At 42.0% G+C, this 20,527-nt stretch overlaps 2 pseudogenes; both read left to right on the forward strand.

Annotated features, from left to right (window-relative positions):
• The first annotated feature begins 301 nt into the window (after positions 1 to 301).
• Positions 302 to 3,308, forward strand: LOC103288325 (tigger transposable element-derived protein 1-like; annotated as a pseudogene).
• An 8,939-nt stretch (positions 3,309 to 12,247) lies between these two features.
• On the forward strand, positions 12,248 to 12,668 carry LOC103288267 (ubiquitin-like protein ATG12; annotated as a pseudogene).
• Positions 12,669 to 20,527: the final 7,859 nt, after the last annotated feature.

Below are 20,527 nucleotides of genomic sequence, written 5' to 3' on the forward strand. Positions count from 1 at the left end.
TCTATTCTATCCCATTGACCTATGTGTCTGTTTTTTATTACTGTAGCTTTGTACAGACATACCTTGTTTTATTGTGCTTTGCTTTATTGAGCTTCATAGATGTTGCATAGATGTTATAAATTGAAAGCAAGTCTATCAATGCCATTTTTCTAACAGCATTTGCTCACTTCATGTTTCTGTATCGCATTTTGGTAATTCTCACAGTATTTCCAACTTTTTCATTATTATTACATTTGTTATGGTGACCTTTGATGCTACTATTGCAATTGTTTTGGGGTGCAATTAGCCCAGACCATACAAGATGGCAAAAATTGATCAATGTTTTTCTATTCTGACTGCTCCACCTACCAAACTTTGCCCATCTCTTTCTCTTCAGGCCTCCTTATTCCCTGAGACACAAAATGTTGACATTAGGCCAATTAATAACCCTACAATAGCCTTTAAGTGTTCAAGTGAAAGGAAGAATCATATGTCTCTCACTTTAAATCAAAATCTAGAAATGATTAAACTTTGTGAGGAAGGTATGCTGAAAGCTGAGCAAGTGGTTAATGCAAAAGAAAAGTTCTTGAAGGACATTAAAAGTGCTACTCCAGAAAATAGACAAATGATAAGAAAGTGAAACAGCCTCGTTGCTGATATGGAAGAGGTTTCAGTGATCTGGATGGAAGACCAAACCAGTTACAACATTCCCTTAAGTCAAAGCCTAATCCAAAGCAAGGCCCTAAATCCTTTTGATTCTTTGAAGACTGAGAAAGATGAAAAGCTTGAAGCTAGTGGTTGGTTCATGCGGTTTAAGAAAAGAAGCCATCTCCATAACATGAAAATGCAAGGTGAGGCAGCAAGTGCTGATGAAGAATCTTCAACAAGTTTTCCAGAAGATCTAGCTAAGATAATTAATGAAGGTGGCTGCACTAAACAATTGAAGCATAGTAACCTCCAACTTGTGTAGAAACTGCTGTTTGAAATTTTAACACTGCTATTTTGGCTTCTGTAAACGCTTGCTTGCTTAAATAATAAGGAAAAATAACACTACTCCCATTCCAGAGAGGCCATAAACTATGCCCCAGACAGAGTTGTCAGTGCTGGCGCCAGGCCAGGCCTTGAGATATGGTCTCATGGCCCAGTCCCAGCACACAGGACTTTTTCTCAGAAGGTCCGGAAGTCTTGTTCCAAATTTGAAAGACAAAGAGCTAAAAAAAAAAAAAGTATAAATAGAGAAGACTTCCACCATGTTGGGGCCCAGAATTTGACAGAGGTATTCTACTCTGAGCCCTCTAGTGCTAGCATAATAGAAAGACTCCAAATTAATTTGGCTTATTGATTAAGGCGTCTTCTGATTTACAATATAACACAATAGATACTCAATGTAGACAAAACAGCCTTCTATTGAAAGATGATGTTGATACAGAATTTTTGGACTGGAACCCGGATTCTTTGTCCTCCAGAGTCGAAGAAGGAATCCACTGACAGAAGGTGGTATAGCAAAGGTGGAGATTTATTAAAGAACAAGTATAGACTCCCACGTAGGGAGGGGGAAGAGTCCCACAGAGTTCCTTTTTCCTACAGCTTATAAAGGCTACAGATCCTTGTGCCTGATGTCCCCTCTGATTGGTCACTATTCCCTTAGACTGGTTATTATAGTAACTCCTGAGCTCAAAGGTCAAACCTCACTTGGGACATGTGAGGTTCTTTCCCCCCTCTCCCCCCCCCCCACTTCCTGATTGTTTCCCTGTACCCTTTGGACTTTCTTCTTTTCCTTCTGGATGAAGGGCTTCCTTCTCTTTATTTGGTAAATATAGACCTTTTGCTGTTCCCCGCTCCCTCATTCTATGGCAATGTACCTGTTGCAGCTTTTGAGCTTCCTTATTCTTTGGAAATATACCTTCTGCTGCTCTGCAGCCCTGTGCTTCCTTCATGGTCCCCCTAATTTCCAAATTTTCTAAAATTTCCTGAAACCTGTCTTTTTCATCCCCCAAAATTCCTGTTTCAATGTCATCTAGAACTTTCACGGCTAGAGAGGAGAAGACAGTGCCTGGTTTCAAAGCCCTTAAGAATTAGGTTATGCCCTAGCTGGTTTGGCTCAGTGGATAGAGCATCGGCCTGGGGACTGAAGGGTCCCAGGTTCAATTCCAGTCAAGGGCACATGCCCAGGTTGTGGACTCTATCCCCAGTGGGGGGCATGCAGGAGGCAGCCAATCAATGATTCTCTCTGATCATTGATGTTTCTATCTCTCTCCCTCTCCTTTCCTTTCTGAAATCAATAAAAAAAAATTTTTTTAAAAGAATTAGGCTAAATCTGCCTGTGTCTATAAATGGAACAACAAAGCCTGGATGACAGCACATCTGTTTACAACATGCTTCACTGAATATTTTAAGCCCACTGTGGAGACGCACTGCTCAGAAAAACAGGTTCCTTTCAAAATACTACTGCTCATTGACAATCCCCTGGTCACCTAGTAAGAGTTCTGGTGGAATGTACAATGAGATTAATGTGTTCATGCCTGCTAACAGAACATTCATTCTGCAGGCCAGGGAGGAAGGAATAATTTCAACTTTCAAGTCTTATTATAAAATATACTTTTGAGGTTATAGCTGCAATAGGTCGTGATTCCTCTGATGGACCTGGGCAAAGTAAATTGAAACCTTCTGGGAAGTATTCACCTTCTAGATGCCATTAAGGACATTCACGATTCATGGGAAGAGGTAAAAATATCAACATGAACAGGAGTTTGGAAGAAGTTGATTCCAATCCTATGGATGACTTTGAGGGCCTCAGGACCTTAGTGGAAAAAATAACTGCAGATGTGGTGGGGATAGCAAGAGAACTGGAATTGGAAGTGGAGCCTGAAGATGTGACTGAATTCTACCGCCTCATGATAAAACCTTAATGGATGAGGAATTGCTTCTAATGGATGAGAAAAGAATGTGGTTTCCTCAGAGGGACTCTACCCTGGTGAAGTTGCTGTGGTGATTGCTGAAATGACGTTAAAGGATTTAGAATACTATGTAAACTTAGCTGATAAAACAGCAGCAGGATTTGAGAGGATTGACTCTAATTTTGAAAGAAGTTCTGTTGTTGGCAAAATGCTATCAAACAGCATTACATGCTACAGAGAAATTGTTTGTGAAAGGAAGAGTTAATAGCTGTGGTAAACCTCATTGTTGTCTTATTTAAGAAATTTCCACAGCCAACCCAGTCTTCAGCAACTACCACCCTGATCAGTCAGCAGCCATCAACAGTGAGGTGAAACTCTGCACCAGCAAAAAGATTACAATTCACTGAAGGCTCAGATGATAGCTCTTTTTAGCAACAAGTTATTCTTAATTAAGGTATGTAATAATGCTTTTAAACATAATTCTATTGCACACCTAATAGACTACAACATAGCGCAAACATGACTTTTATATATACTGGGAAACCTAAAAAACTTGTTACTTGCTTTATTGAGATATTAGCTTTATTGCAGTGGTCTGGAACCAACCTGCAATATGTCCGAGGTATACCTACCTGAAGTATAGTTGAAATTAAGGACTGTGATGCCTCCAGTGACTACCAGTTTTAATGAAATGCATTTTCTCCATTTGAATAAAGAAGAGCGAGGGAGCTTTTTCTTCACCTCTGAGGGTAGGGGCTCATGCTCCCCGGCCTTCCTCCCACACTTTTCTACCTGGCATCTAGAAATCTCTCTGTGCCTCCCACTGTGCTCACTTACCTGCTTCCCACATTATGTGCATCCAGTTAGTTCACCAATGAAAGGGCAGAGCAGGACAGCACAAAATGTACTGTACCCTCCATCCTGTGTAACTATGTATATGACTCCTTTTTCTTAGAAAACCGCGAGAATGTAACAGTTGCATAAACCTGCCAGTAGGAATATAGAGAAGTAGACTCAGTCCAAATTAGGCAAGCTGCACTGTACCCCCCCCCCCCCCCCCCCCGTGTAACCAGACCCCTGACCCTGCCCCCTGACCAATCAAAGGGGCCATGAACGTTCCCCCCACACACACCCCCTTTATAGCCTTTGTTCTCCCAAGGCTCCTCCTCCTCCCCCCACCTCGCTGCTGCGCTGGTGTGGGACGGAGCTCAAGCTAGCTTGAATACAGTCTCTTTGCTTTTGCATCGGACTCGTCTTTCTCCCTGGTGGTTTTTCTTGGGGACCCCGAATTCTGGGCATAACAACCATATGAACTAGAGTTGGAATGAAATAAAGGCATTTAGAATTCCATACTGATTTGCTATTAAAGGGATCTAGGCCTACATCTCTTGGGAACAAGAGTTGCTTTGTTCAAAATAGTCCCCAAGGTTACCATGGATATATTAGTACTGGATTAATTTAAAATTTCCAAAGTGAAAACAAAAATCAGATATTTTAATAACTATGACCACAGTCTTAAAAGACCATGAGACTAAGAGAGGGTAATCAAGGAATAGTACTGATGATATTCAAACCTTTTACACAGCTAACGGCATCTGGGCTCAAAAGGAGATTTACACAGTACCTATTTCCACGGGTTTTTTCATAGAGACCTGGGCAGCTGACCTATTTCACTGTTTGAAGCAATGGCATGAGCTCATATGTGATATCCTAACATCTGTAGGCTTGAAAATAATTTTGAAAACCTGCAGTTCAGCACTTGGCATTTCACCAGAACTTTCCCAACTCCCAAAAGCCAAATCTGTTTCTTATTCCACTATAGACTGCCTTGTTTATCTTTCCCAGAAGAACTGGAATAAAAACTAGAGCATTTGCTTCAGATGATATATTATATATAATAGGACACTTAAATTATCTTAGAGTAATAGTTTCTTATGAAAATTATATCAGGCCCAGAATTTTCTAGAAATATATATGTATGTATGACGATAATCTACTACCCCAATTTTTATTACACTTGATCTTTTCATTAGTAAATTAATAAAATGTCAGGTAAGAGAAGCTAAAACAGGAAGACCAAAGATGATACGTTTTTTAGTAATTATTTATAGAACCCTGAGAATAAATTTCATACTATTGATTATATCATACTTTTATTCAAGAGGGGACAAAAAATTTGGTGCCATCTGCATAGATATGAAAAATTCATTTCTTCTTACAAAGAGGGAAGAGATAGAAATTTATTTTATACAATCCTTTAATTAAAAAAAAAAGATGTTTCCACTATGGGAGGAAATTTTAATATTGCAGTTATATTTACATTTGCTGAATTCTAGAAGTATAGATTTAGACTGCCCTTTAGTGGTCAGATTTATTTCTGTGAGAATAATCTAGAAAACCCCTCTATGTATATAAACTATCATGGGATTTAGGATAGCAACTGGCCTGACACAGGCCTGTTGATTTTAAACACGTACCTATATTATTTTGACCAAAATTTTAAATGCTATAGGAATGTTTTAAAATATTCAAATCAGTCCTGGCTGGTGCGGTTCAGTTGGTTGGAGCGTCATCCCATACACCAAAAGGTCAGGGGTTCAATCCCCACTCAGGCCACATACCCAGGTTGGGGTGCATGTGGGAGGCAACCAACCAATGTTTCTCTTTCACATCAATGTTTCTCTCTCTACCCTTCCCTTCCTCTCTCTCTAAAATCAATAAAAATATATATTTTTTTAAAAGAGCAAAAGCAAATTATCATTTCCAGATAGTCCTCCAAATGGGATGCATAACCACCTCTGTCATCTGCTTTGCCGGTAGCAACAGCACTCCTCTGTAAGTGTCTGAAAGTGCCCAGTTAACCAGTTTTCCCAGGTCTTGGAGGAGGGGTCAAAGGTCAAACAGCTACTCAACTGCTTAAGCTGCCCACAAATGCACCCCAGAGATAAAGCAAGATAAACAGAAGCTGCTGTCCCAGGCTATAGAAGGAAGCTGCCAACAAAGGGTACGTTCCCACTGAGACCACCTGTCCCTTGAGCAGGTGTTAGTGCTGTCATGACCTGCAGAGAACAAGCAGGCTCAGCTGGTGGTGATTACACACATACTCATCCCATTGAGCTAGTTGTCCTCCTGCCCAACTTATACTATAAAACGGGAGTTCCCCAGTTCATAATCAAGGGAAAGGCCAGACTGAGATGTTCTTGTTCACAGAAAGATCTGCACCACCACTGCCTTCACATAGGTTAACTTGTAAGACAAAGAAGTTAAGCCAATGGAAGTTATCAAGGACAGTTGCAATAGACATATGATGAGACTCACCATCACTGGGAGGCAACATCAAAGATTTAAAAAATTAATCTGTGGCTCTCTCTCAGCTGGAAGAGCAAACGCTAAAGATCTTGCCACCAAATTCATATAAAAGTATAATGCTAACTTTTCTTTTTATGTATATGTACTAGTATATTTTCATTGATTTCAAAGAGGAAGGGAGAGGAAGAGAGAGAGAGAGAAACATCAATGATGAGAGAGAAACATTGTTCAGCTGCCTCCTTTAGGTGTGAGATGACACTCCAACCAACTGAGCCACCCGGTCAGGGCTAGGCTTCATTTTTAACTTTTTTGTTAAAGTATAGTTGGCATACAATATTACATTAGTTTCAGGTGTACAACATAGTGATTCAACATTTAAATACCTTACTAGAGGCCTGGTGAAAGAATTCGTGCACCAGTGGGGTCCCTTGACCTGGCCTGCGGGATTGAGCCGAAACCAGCTCTCTGACATCCCCCAGGGGTCCCAGATTGCGAGAGGGTGCAGGCCAGGCCGAGGGACCCCACTGGTGCACAATTGGGGACGGGGAAGGACACAGGAGGTTGACCAGCCAGGGAGGGACTGTGGGAGGGCTCCAGGGCATGTCTGGCCCCGTCTTGCTCAGTCCCAATCAGCCAGACCCCAGCAGCAAGCTAACCTACCAGTTGTAGCATCTGCCCCCTAATGGTCAGTGAATGTAATAGTGATGGTCGACTGGTTGACTGTCTGCCCCCTAGTGGTCAGTGCATGTCATAGCGAGTGGTTGAGCGGCCTTAGCATATCATTAGCATATTGCACTTTGATTGGTTGAATGGATAACCAGACACTTAGCATATTAGGCTTTTATTATATAGGACTAGAAGCCTGGTGCATGAAAATTCATGCACTGGAGGGGGGGTCCCTTGGCCCAACCTGTGCCCTCTCCCAGTCCAGGAGCCCTCAGGGGATGTCCACAGTCTGGCCTTCCTCTGCAGGAGGTGATTCTGGCTGGCAATCTTGGGATGGCACCAGCCCCGCCTTCCATTGCCCTGCCACTGCTACCACCGGTGTCCTCCCTCTTCAGGAGGCAACCGGGCAGGCCTATCAGGGGACAGTGCCCGCCAGTGAGTAGCTGGCCCTGCTCCCCCAATCACCCCTCCGCCACCGCTGGTTGCTGCCACTCCCCCATCGCTGTCCCCTCCCTCTGCTCACTGGCATGTGCCTTGGCTAGCCTGGCGCCACCTGTTTGTCAGCCCCACTCCCTGCTGACCAGTCACTCCACTGGTGGGCCGATTTGCATATTATGCTTTCATTATATAGGATAATGTGGTTACCACAATAAGTCTAGTAAGCATTTGTCACTGTGCAAACTTACTGCATTATGATTTACTATATTCCCCTGTGCTGTACACTACATCCCTGTGGCTTATTTATTTTATTTTTTCTGTCTTCACTTCATTTTTATTTTTCAATTACAGTTTACATTCAATATTATTTTGTATTAGTTTCAAGTGTACAGCTTAGTGGTTAGGCAATCATATACTTTACAGAGTGTTCCCCCTGATATTTCTAGTACCCAACTGGCCCCATACATAGATATTACAATATTATTGACTATATTTCCTATGCTGTACTTTATATCCCCATGACTATTTTGTAACTGGGAGTTTGTACCTCTAATTTTCCTTCACCCTTTACACACATTTTCTCACAACCCTCTCCTCTAACAACCATCAGTTTGTTCTTTGTATGAGTCTGTTTCTGTTTTGTTTTATTTGTTCATTTGTTTAGTATTTTTAGATTCCACATGTAAGTGAAATCATGCAGTATTTGTCTTTCTCAGTCTGATTTATTTCACTTAGCCTAATACCCTCTTGTTCATCCATGTTGTCACAAATGGCAAGGTTTTATTCATTCTTATTGAAGAGTAATATTCCATTATAATATATGGTGGAATACTATCCTATATAATAAAAGGCTAATATGCAAATTGTCCCCTCGACCAGGAGTTCAACTGGGAGTTTGACCAGAGGGAGGGGCCAGCTGGCCCAGTCAGATCAGCCCAATGGGGGCAGGCTGGCCAGATCCCACCTGTGCATGGATTTGTGCACCAGGCCTCTAGTCCTATCTAATAAAGATGGAATATGCAAATTGACCGTCACTTTGCAACAAAGATGGTGGTGCCCACAGCCAATAAGGAGGGAATATGCAAATTGGTGCAACAAAGATGACGGCGGCTGGGCCGGGCCTCTGAGCAGCATGCGAAGGTGGAAGGCGGCTCCAGGCCAGAGCGAAGGCAGAAAGCGGCTCTGGGCAGGAGCAAAGGCAGAAGGTGGCTCCGGGCCAGAGCAAAGGTGGAAGGCAGCGACCAGAACAAAGGCCCAGGTCCCAGGTGCCAGCAGCCAGGGGAAGGAAGGCCTATTCTTGCATGAATCTTCATGCATCGGGCCTCTAGTATGTTATAATAGAATATATCATATCTTCTTTACCTATTCATTTATCAATGGACACTTAAGTTGCTTTCATATCTTGGCTGAAATGAACACAGGGTGTGTTTTTTTGAATTCGTGTTTTTATTTTCTTTGGATAAATAGCCAGAAGGGAAATTGCTGGATCATGTGGTAGTTCCATTCTTAATTTTTTTATTTTTTTGAGAACCTCCATACTATTTTCTATAGTGGCTGCACCAATTTATAATCCCACCAACAGTACACAAGGTTCCCCTTTTCTCCACATCCTTGCCAATACCTGTTATTTGTTGACTTTTTTTATAACAGCCATTCTGACTGGTGTGCTGTGATATTTCAATGTGGTTTTAGTTTGCAGTTTCCTGACAATTGGTGATATTGAGTATCTTTTATATGTCTAAACCTAGACTTGTTTTATAATGGCCTTGAAGTAAACAGATGTGACAAAAGTTCATCTCACTCATGGTCCAGTGGCCTAATCTAGACATGTGGCCCTAGTTCACTTACAAGGGAGACTGAGAACTGGGGGAGCCCATGAAATATCTGGTGAGTATTGCCCTCTATCACACAACTGAATTAAAACAATGGAACCAGAGGACCAGCTAAGAAATGCCACTTATGTATAGAGATGGCTATACCAACAAGGTACATGACAATCATGTAATGTTTTATTGTATCATTGACTCAAAAGCTCCACCCCTTTTTTTTTAATTATGAGAAAGTTTATTTAGAAAGTTAGAGGTAGTAGAAGTGAGCCAGCTGGGCTTCGTAGGCTCAGGAAACAAGTTACAGAGGCAGAAGGACCCTTGGAGCCTGGGCGAGAGAAAGGCAACGGTAACTGTCTGGAGGGAAGAAGAAGGGGAGGAGAAAGATGGGAGTGTGCTCTCTAGTCTAGAGGGAGAGTGTGACTTTTGCCATTTTCAAGGAAGGAAGTCCTATAAAGAAAATGTGCTTTTGCCCGGCCTGCCAGCCAGCATGGCTCAATAGTTGAGTGTCAACCTATGAACCGAGCAGGTCACAGCTCGATTCCTGGTCAAGGTACATGCCCAGGTTGCAGGCTCAGTCCCCATTGGGGCCTTGTCAGGAGGCAGCTGATCAATGATTCTCTTTCATCATTGATATTTCTATCTCTCCCTCTCCCTTCCTCTCTGAAATAAATAAAAATATATTTTAAAAAAGAAAATGTTTTCTACTTCACACAGAGCAATGGGGACTTGGCTTTGGAAGAAAGTTCTTAAAATAATATATCAGGCTCATGTGTTGAGGCCATCCCTTCTGCTGCTGCTTGCTTTTGCCCAGTTTTCTCTTTCTTATAATAGTAACCAGCTTTGAAGCCAAAATAAATTCTCTCGTTGTTCTTTAGAACACCCCATCTGCCTCATCCTTCAACACCAGAAGTACTTCCAGAGCTCTTAATGGCCATGGCAGCCCATATGATAAATCAATTGTCACGTGGCTTCCTTTCATCAAAGCTGAAAAGATGGACCCATTTCATCACTATTGCACCAACACTTAAACATTTTAATTTTATACAGAAATCTTTCCCAGATCACTAGCTTAAAGATCATCCTTGAACATGATCTCACTCATATGTGGAATCTAATGAATAAAATAAAATGATGATCAAAATAGATCCAGAGACACAGAAGCATGGAACAAACTACGGAATCTCAGAGGGAAGGTGGGGGTGGGTGGGTGGGTGGGTGGGAAGCAATCAACCAAAGAACTTGAATGCATATATGCATAACCCATGGACATAGACAATAGGGTCGTGAAGGCCTGGGTGGGGAGTAGAAGGGGCCAATGGGGGGGGGGGGAACATATGTAATACTTGCAACAAAAAAGATTTAATTTTTTAAAAAATAATATAAAAAGGGAAAAAAGAAAGATCATCCTTGAAATGGTAGATGAAAATAGTCATTTCCCATGTGAAAAATAATCAGATTCTTTAAAAAAATCCTTTGGGATCAAAATAATATCAAAAATAGTCAGAAAAGTTTTATATCTATTAACAAATGCATTTATCTTATTTATATACACACAACAATCATTTCATTATAGCCTTTTCCTTAGTTCATTTCAGTCAAAAAAAATAATAGCAAAGCTCTATAAGTAATATTTGTATAACATTTTTTGGATGACTTCTTAAAGGCTGTGACAGAAAAACTGTTTTAGAAATTACATTGATGTTTTTCCAATATTAGAAAAGTTTTAAAATGCAAAGGTAGCTGGCCAGTGTAGCTCAGTGGTTGAGCATCGACCTATGAACCAGGAGGTTGCTGTTCAATTCCTGGTCAGGGCACATGCCCAGGTTGTAGGCTTGATCCCCTGTGTGGGGCGTGCAGGAGGCAGCCAATCAATGATTCTCTCTCTCATCATTGATGTTTCTATCTCTCCCTCTCCCTTCCTCTCTGAAATCAATAAAAATATTTTTTAAAAATAAAAAATAATAAAATGCAAAGGTAAAAACATAATCCCAAAACAGCATGTAGTCAACTCTCCTTCCTCTTTTTATTTCCCCCTGAAGGTGTAAATGGAACTTTTATTCTTCTACAATCTCTCCCATGTGTTTTATGATGGTATCACATTCAAATCACAGAACTAGAGCTGGGAAATGCCGGCAACTGGCAAAAGACACCCAAAAGAAATATTTTTGCAGTCACTAACACTGAGAAATGGTCACCTGAAATCATAACTAGGTGAAAACATACATACACAACACACACACACACAGACATATACGAATACACTATTTAACAACATGTATACCCTAGAAAAAGTGACTATGTGGTTTCTTGCCTTTTTATAGGATCCAATCACTGTATTAGTTAAGATGCTTTTGGATGTGAATTGGAGAAAATAGAACCCATATGGTCTTAAACAATAGGGAAATTAATTGATTCAACGTAATTATTGAGTTTTGAGTAATGCTTCTCTGACTACTGTGGTGAAGGACCGTTGCTATTGTTGCATTGTGCTTGTTTTTTCCAATCCAGTTCAGATTGCTACATGGCCCTAATGCTCAAGACTTGTACACAGTTGGCACCACTTTCAACTCATCCTTTTGCTGAGCAAAATCCATACTGGTCTACAGACTATTCAACACAAGTCCACTGGTCACACACTTAGATGTCCCAGCAATGTCAAATCACTATAAAATTTTCTAAACACTTACTCTCAATGTCTGTGTTCATTTCATCGCAGAATGGTAGCAAACAGTTCACCCTACGTTTTGAGCAGCGCTGGTGGAGAGATAGGGTGTGCCTCAGCATGATTCTTGCTCCATCTCCCACATTCTCTAGGTTGCCCCCCTCTACGTCCCAGCTGCCTCAATGGACTGGTATGGAGATATGTGCAATGGTTCCAGTCTATATATGACAACATCCAGAGGGAGAGAGGGTCCCTCTAAAGCTCTACCAAAAAGAGCAAAGAACTCTCCAGGAGGCCTTAGCCAACTTTCCACACATCTCATTGTTCCTGAGCCTATCACAGGCAAGAAAGAATGGATTAAGCTTGGAGCAATTAGGCCCACTCTGGGAGCTGAGGAAGGATTCCTTGGGGCATATGGGCTGCATAGCAGAAATAGTCTATTAAAAATAAAGTTGGGACCAAACAAGATGGCTGAGGAGCCAGAGGCCGTGCTGCCGCTCCCTCCTTCATGTGTGGACAGCGAAGGGCCTACTATGGATGTCTCTCCAGGAACAGCCACACTGGAGCCCTCTTCCACTTTAGTCTCCTTGAGAACAGAGGAACCTGCTGGCGACACCAAGAAAAAAAAAAATTGATATCCTGCTAAAGGCCGTGGGAGAAATCCTATAATGAAAACAAAGAAGTGGGTTGTAGAGAAAACCTGAACCATTCAAGGACTCATTGACTTCAGCAAAAAGTTCCTTAAACTTGTGGCTTCAGAACAATTGTTTATTTATGTGAATCAGTCCTTTGCCCCTTTCCCTGACCAGGAAGTTGGAACCTCTATGAATGTTTGGCAGTGATGGTAAACTGGGCCTACATTACTGCAAATCTCAGGCATGGGGATGAACGACAGAGAAAAAGATCTTGATAACTAAAATGAATCTTCACAAAGGACACAGCTCTGAAAAGTTTGATACTTATGGCAAGATACTTGTGAATATGATCTCCTCAGTGTGTTATCTGCTGAGGCCCATGTTTATGCATTTTAAAAATCCAAAGAGTAGACTCACACAAATGTGATTTGCATTAATACAGAAAAAAGATTGACATTAGAGTATACTCAGTACTACAACTATTGTTCCAGATATGCCTCCAGGATATTGAAAAGGAAATGAAGATTGTACAAAGCCTCTTTTTTTGGTTGTTTGTTTAATTTATATTTATTGTTGAAAGTATTACAGATGTCTCCCTTTTTTCCCCATTGACCCCTCCTAGGCTGCACCTGCCCCAGGCCTTCACCACACTATTGTCTTTGTCCATGGGTTATACATATCCTAATATATAAGAAGCCAGGGGCCATCACGACCAGACCGACAACCAAACAGCAGGCTGCATGGGGCAACCAGGCTGGCAGGGGGGTTAGTGAGGGATGACCAAACAACTGAATAGCAGGCTGCATGGAGCAATCAGGCCAACGGGGGGGTGGGGTGGGGGGGTGGGGTGGGGTGGTTGGGGGTGACCAGGCCAGCAGGGGGGTAAGTTAGGGCTGATCAGGCAAGCAAGCAGTTGTGCAGTTAGGAGCCAGCGGTCCCGGATTGTGAAAGGGATGTCCGGCAGTTGGACATCCCCCAAGGAGTCCCAGATTGGAGAGGGTAGAGGCTGGGCTGAGGGGACCTCCTTCCAATGCACGAATTTTGTGCACCAGGCCTCTAGTATGCTCTAGTATGTATATAAGTTCTTTGGTTAATCTCTTCCCACCCACCCCCACCTTCCCTCTGAGATTTGAGTGTCTGTTCCATGCTTCTATGTCTCTGGAGCTATTTTGTTCATCAGTTTATTTTTTTCTTTAGATTCCACATATGAATGAGATCATGTGATAAAAAAATAAAAATAAAATAAAATCATGTGAGCTAGTCAGATGCCACAGAAGTGTCTCCTGCAATAATTTAAAAATTAACTTCAGCCCTAGCTGGTTTGCTCAGTGGATAGAGCGTTGGCCTGTGGACTGAAGGGTCCCGGGTTTAATTCTAGTCAAGGGCACATGCCCAGGGTGCAGGCTTGATCCCCAGTAGGGGGCATGCAGGAGGCAGCCAATCAATGATTATCTGTCATCATTGATGTTTCTCTCTCTGTCTCCCGCTCCCTTTCTCTCTGAAATAAATAAATAAATTTTTTTAAAAAGAACATATCCTCAGGTAAGGATTTAAAAAAAAACATGGTGCAGTTTAAATGTTTAAATAAATAAATTAACTTCATAACTCACCATTCCTTAACTTCCTTCCAAAAAAGAACAGTAAGGAAAAGGAAAAATAAAAGAAAAACTTTACAGTAAAAAACCTTCATCCAGATAAGTAAGGTCAGCATCAATAGTCACAAATCATATTTATTAATAGGTACCCTTGATATGATGTGATGAAAATGGTGCATTATCTCTGTGGTCTTCTTCCCAAGACACCAGGCCCCAGTATAATCATGAGGAAAATATCAGATAAATTCCAATAAAGAAGTGTTAATGTATGAAAACATTCAAACCTGTAAAGAATTTTTGTGAGCTTATTTTTTTAAATATATTTGTATTGATTTCAAGGAGGAAGGGAGAGGGAGAAAGAGATAGAAATATCAATGAGGAGAGAGAATCATTGATCAGCTGCCTCCTGCACACCCTACATAGGGGATCGAGCCACAACCCAGGCATGTGCCCTGACTGGGAATCGAACTGTGACCTCCTAGTTCATAGGTCGACACTCAACCACTGAGCCACACTGGCCGGACTATGAGTTTATTTGAGCCAAACTGTCAACAATTGCCAGGAAGCAGAAACTCAACATATTGGGATAATGCTCCATTAGAGAACGTCACTTTTTCACCTTATATTACATTACAATCAAAGGAGGAGATGTAAGTGGGTTATATGAAATCCATTGGTGATAGATTAGGAAGGTGGGAGAAAGCAAAGTGAGGAAACATCTGGGATTGGATAAAAATTAAAATGATAGACCCATATTTCTTTTACATCGGTGGGTACAGGATAGTTAACCTTCAACAATTAACAAGATAGCAAAAACCCTAACCCCATCCTGGGTTCAATTCTTGTCAAGGACATGTACCTTGGTTGTGCGCTCAATCCCCAGTAGGGGGCATGCAGGAGGCAGCTGATAGATGTTTCTCTCTCATCGATGTTTCTGGCTCTCTATCCCTCTCCCTTCCTCTCTGTAAAATCAATAAAAATATTTTTTAATAAAATTTAATTTAAAAAGAAAACAATAACAATGAGGGAATTTGTGGTCTCCGCCCTGGCGCCCTTGCTCACTGGTTGTGCCCCGAGGGATCTGGAACAAGGGAAGTTACAAGTCACCCTGACATTTCATAGGTATGTTATCTTAGATGCAAAAGGACAATAGGCTCAGTAAAGATCAAAGTTGATCTTTGGCAAGATACTGGCCTAAGACATGACTACCTACTATAAACTGCTTTTTAATTAAAGGCTTTAATTTCAGACCATCCTTTGTGGTTAATTTAGGTCTCTTGAGTTTGCAAGAGCGCCATGCAGGCCTTCCCTGAATTAGTCAGGTTAGCATATAATCCCTTTTTGTCCACAGAAGCATCCTACAAAATATCATTACTCAAAAAAAAAAAAAAAATCATTCCTCTTCAAAACTGTCAAGGTCGTCAAAAGCAATAAAAGTCTAAGAAACTGCCACAACCAAGAGGCACCTAAGGAGACATGGCAAGTAAATGGTACTGTGGTATTCTGGATGTGATCCTGGAGCAGAAAAGGATCAGTAGATAAAAAGTGGAGAAATCTGAATAAAGTACAGACTTTAGTTCATTATAATTTATCAACATTGTTCATAAATTGTAATGGATGTGCCATACAAATGTAAGATGTTAACAACAGGAGGAGGTGGCTGGGAGAGAAGGGGACTGTACTATCTGCGCAAGTTTTCTGTAAATCTAAACCATATTAAAAATAAAGTCTATTAAATTTTTAAGTGACTGCTACTAAATAAATGGCTTTAAAATAACTTTAACAGGAAGACCACAAAAGAACACATCTAAAATAGCCAATAAAGATATAAAAAGATACTCAACATTGTTAGTCACCAAGGAAATGCAAATAAAACCACATTAAAACAAGGCTCACCCAAATAATAAAATTTAAAAGGCTGTCAATTTCAAGTGTTGGAGAATGTATGGGGAAATCAGAATTCTTATATGCTGCTGATGGAAGTATACTAAAAAAATGGAAACTTCTTGTCAGTATTTATTAAGCCTGAAATTATACATCCTCCAGGATCCTGAAATTCTACTCCTATGTGTGTGTGGTTTTGCTTTGTTTGGTGTTGGGGTGGAAGATTGGGGGTAGTACTGAATTGCTAATATGTGTATACAGAACAGAAATACAAACTACTATATACATCAAAAAGCCAGGTACAAAGTGTTTGTAACCATATTATTCTATCTAAACCAACTAGAAATAAGCCAAAAGTCCAACAGTAGAATCCTATCTAATAAAAGAGTAATATGCAAATTAACCATCACTCCACTGCACCCACAAGCCACACCCACCAGCCAATCAGGAACAAGTATGCAAATTAACCCCAACCAAGATGGCTGCAGCCATGGAGAGAGCAGGAGGGAGGCTTGGGTTTCCCCAGCGATGGAGAAAGCCAAGCTTTCCACACACCTTGGCTGGCCCAGGACTCCACTTAAGGCTACAAGGTTTCAATTATAGAAGATAAATAAATCCCAACAAAAATGGTGGCAGCCATGGAGCTGGAGAGAGCAGGAGGCTAGGGTTGCCCCCGGCGATGGAGAGGGATAATGCTCCAGTAGAGAATGTCAAGCTTCTGCAGCCCTGGCCTGTCTTGGCCTCCGCTTAAGGCTACAAAGTTTCAATTATAGAAGATAAATAAATCCCAGATACCAGGGCCTCCACTTGGGTCACCGAGGGGTGTGGCCAGCCTGCAAACCACCACAGGCCCCTCACCCAGGCCGCCCATGCCTTAAGGAAACCCCCACCCTGATCCGAGACACCCTTCTGGGCAAACCAGCTGGCCCCCATCCATGCACCAGGCCTCTATCCTATCTAATAAAAGAGTAATATGCAGATTGACCAACACTCCAACACACAAGATGGCTGCCCCCATGTGGTCAAAGATCCTGCCCTCATGTGGACACAAGATGGCCACCACAAGATGGACAGCAGGGGAGGACAGTTGGGAGGGACCAGGCCTGCAAGGGAGGGCAGTTGGGGGCAATCAAGCCTGCAGGAGAGGGCAGTTAAGGGTGACCAGGCCAGCAGAGGAGGGAGGGAAGTTGGGGGTGACCAGGCCTGCAGGGGAGGGCAGTTAGTGGCAAACAGGCTGGCAGAGGAGCAGTTAGGCATCAATCAGGCTGGCAGAGGAGTGGTTAGGGGGTGATCAGGCTGGCAGGCAGGTGAGCAGTTGGGAGCCAGCAGTCCTGGATTGTGAGAGGGATGTCCCTCGAGGGGTCCAAGATTGGAGAGGTTGCAGGCTGGGCTGAGGGATACCCCCACCCCTGGGCACGAATTTCGTGCACTGGGCCTCTAGTCTATATATATAAAAGGCTAAGCAACCATCTGGCTGGCTGACTGGCCAATCGGCCTGTAGGTATGACTCACACTGACCACTAGGGGGCAGAGGCTCAAAGCAGGAGCTGCCCAGCAATAGCAACTCTCGCACTTGGGGACCCCTCAGGGGATGTCAGAGAGCCAGTTTTGGCCTGATCCCCGCAGGTCAGGCTGAGGGATGTCACCTGCCAGAGAGACACCATTCAGTCCCCAGACACCCTTCGAGCCACAGCACCACCCAGCATACAGAAATAAAATAATGATATAAATAAACAAACTACTGCTACACACACAACATGGCTACATCTAATAAATGTAATGTTGAGCAAGAGAAGTCAGACAAAGGACTTCACACTGTAAATTCAAAAGCAGGCAAAAGTAATGGATGGAGACAAAGTTCAGGGCAGTGATTAGGTTTCAGTAGTGACTGAGAGGGACTCAAAGCGGACTTCTAGGCTGCTGATAATGTTCTGTTTCCAAATCTGAGTGGTAAGTACATGGTTTTGTTTACTTTCTGAAAATTCACCAAGTTGCATACTTTGGGACTCTTTTCTATCTGTTTGTTATACTTTAACTAGAGGCCTGGTGCACAAAAATCCGTGCACTGAGGGGGGTCCCTCAGCCCAGCCTGACCCCTCTCATAGTCCGGGAGCCCTCAGGGGATGTCCTACTCTGCAAGAGGCGACCCCAACACCCAGCTGCTGCTGCCACTGCCGGCCGCCGGCCCTCGCAGCTGCCAAGGTGTTTTCATCAACACGGACTCCAGTCCCTTCACCATGAAAAAATTATAACTTTCTTTAGGCATTTTCAAGATGTCTCTTTCATAGGATATGACATTTCTTTCTTTTTTTTAACCACAACCTGAGGATATTTTTCCATTGATTTTTAGAGAGCGTGGAAGAGAGGCAAAGACAGAGAGAAACATCAATGTGAGAGGGACACGTCAATTGGCTGCCTCCTGCATAAGCCCTGACCTGGGCCCCGGCCAGGGAGGAGCCTGCAACCTAGGTACGTTCCCTTGACCAGAATCGAACCCAGACCCTGCAGTCCATAGGCCGAGGCTCTATCCACTGAGCCAAACGGCTAGGGCAGGATATGACATTTCTTAGCCCCTCCAGCAGTGGACTTCCATTTTTTCCTCCAGGAGTGAGGTGGAAAAACCCTAGATCATCTTCTTGGATTCTTATTACCCAAGTTACCAAGATCGCCGTGAGTGGTGCACTGGGAGCTTAGCCAATGAGCGGTCAGAAAAGGTGTTTCCTGTGATGCTCACGCACAGAGGCAGGACTTCTGCCACGGCTGCCAGGGCCTCGCAGCCACCCAGAAGGATGTCCAGAAGACGTCCAGTCCAATTAGCATATTACCCTTTTATTAGTATAGATAAGGAAGGTTGTCTTAAAAAATAATCTTAATAAAATGTCGATCAGTAGATGAATAGATAAACAAAAGGTGGTATATCAATCCAAAGGAATATCACTCAGCCTTTAAGAAAAAGGAAATTCTGCCCTAGCCAGTTTGGCTCAGTGGATAGAACATTGGCCTGTGGACTGAAGGTTCCCAGGTTCGATTCTGGTCAAGGGCATGTACCTCGGTTGCAGGTTCCTCCCCAGCCCGGGCCCTGGTCGGGGCTCGTGCAGTAGAAAACCAATCGATGTGTTTCTCTTCCATCGATGTTTCTCTGTCTTTCTCTTTCTCTTCCACTCTCCCTAAAAATCAATGGAAAAATATCCTCCAGTGAGGATTAATACAAAAAAGGGGAGAAATTCTGGCACATGCTACAACCTGGATAAACTTTGATGACATTATGCTAAGTAAAATAAGACATACACAAGAGGACAAATATTGATTCCACTTATATGAGGTACTTAGCATAGTCAAATTCATAGTTAGAAAGTAAAATAGACAGTAGTAAATTAGTAGCAAGAGGGAGCCAGAAAAGGGGTGTTAGTGTTTAATGGGTACAGAGTTTCAATTTGGGAGGATGACAAAGTTCTGGAGATGGATGGTAATGATGGTTGCATAACAATATGAATGAATGTACTGAATGTCACTGAACTACACACTTAAAATGGTTAAAATGATAAATTTTATATTATGCATATTTTGCCACAATAATAGTAATTACACTAAAGTATGATATATGTCATAATTATGGTATTACTCAGCTAAATGATAGGTTATATAAGTACCAGGTGTGTGCTCTCTTCCCAGGAACTCCAATATATGTCGAACATTCATGACTTCATGACAATATAGTGTAACTCAAAGTGAAGGCTTAGGAAGTGTTGGTTAGTTAACAGGGAAACTTTCCTGAAAAGGATAAATTGAAATCCTTCTAGAAGAAAGAGAAGAACTTGGGTGAGAAGAGGTGTGGGTGACATTTGATCCAATAACACTCCAGGAAGAACTAGGCTCCTACCTGATTTTGGATTTGAATCTGCTTGAATTAGATTCAGGCAGAGAATCTGGTTGGCTAACTTGCTGACTAACCTTGTGGTTGCCACCACTCTGCCCACACCTTTGTAAGAAAACTTCCCCGAACTACTCAAAATTGAGTAAACCATCTGTGTCTTGTTGGGATCCTGACTGATACATGGAATCAAATTATGAGTAACCAAATTTGGATTCAGGGGAAAAAAATTAAAAGGAAACTACAGATAACATGATATTTGATAAGAAGCCTCAAATATCAAATATTTGGAGGGAAAAAGTGTTGGCATAATTTGCAAACTCAAAAAGATAGTTGATATAGGTCAGCCTTTCACAGCAGAAATCAGGATGGGAAAGAGTAGAAGATGAATCCGGAAGAGTAAAGGGAAACTATCCAGCATATTCCACATGAAAAACATTACAGAAAGAGGTGTGTCAATTGTGATACGTTTAGCTGCATAGAGTAGACCCAACTAATTGAAGTTTAAATAAGGGATTTATTATTTTACAGTAAATCCAGAAGAAAGTCCATTTCAAAGCTAGGTAAATCTATGATTCTGATAGGAGGACTTATAATCGGATAGATAGAGCACCTGAATTAATCTGAAAAATAATCATATTAGCTTAAATGTTAGAACACTTACACTTATGTGAATAGGGGGTTAAGTTTTTCTTAAGTTTCCTTTTCAAGGCCTGTGCAAAGCGATTGAGGAGGTGATTCATCTGTGAATCCAGCTAGCAG

Source organism: Eptesicus fuscus, chromosome 8 (assembly GCF_027574615.1).
Source record: "Eptesicus fuscus isolate TK198812 chromosome 8, DD_ASM_mEF_20220401, whole genome shotgun sequence".
NCBI lineage: Eukaryota > Metazoa > Chordata > Mammalia > Chiroptera > Vespertilionidae > Eptesicus > Eptesicus fuscus.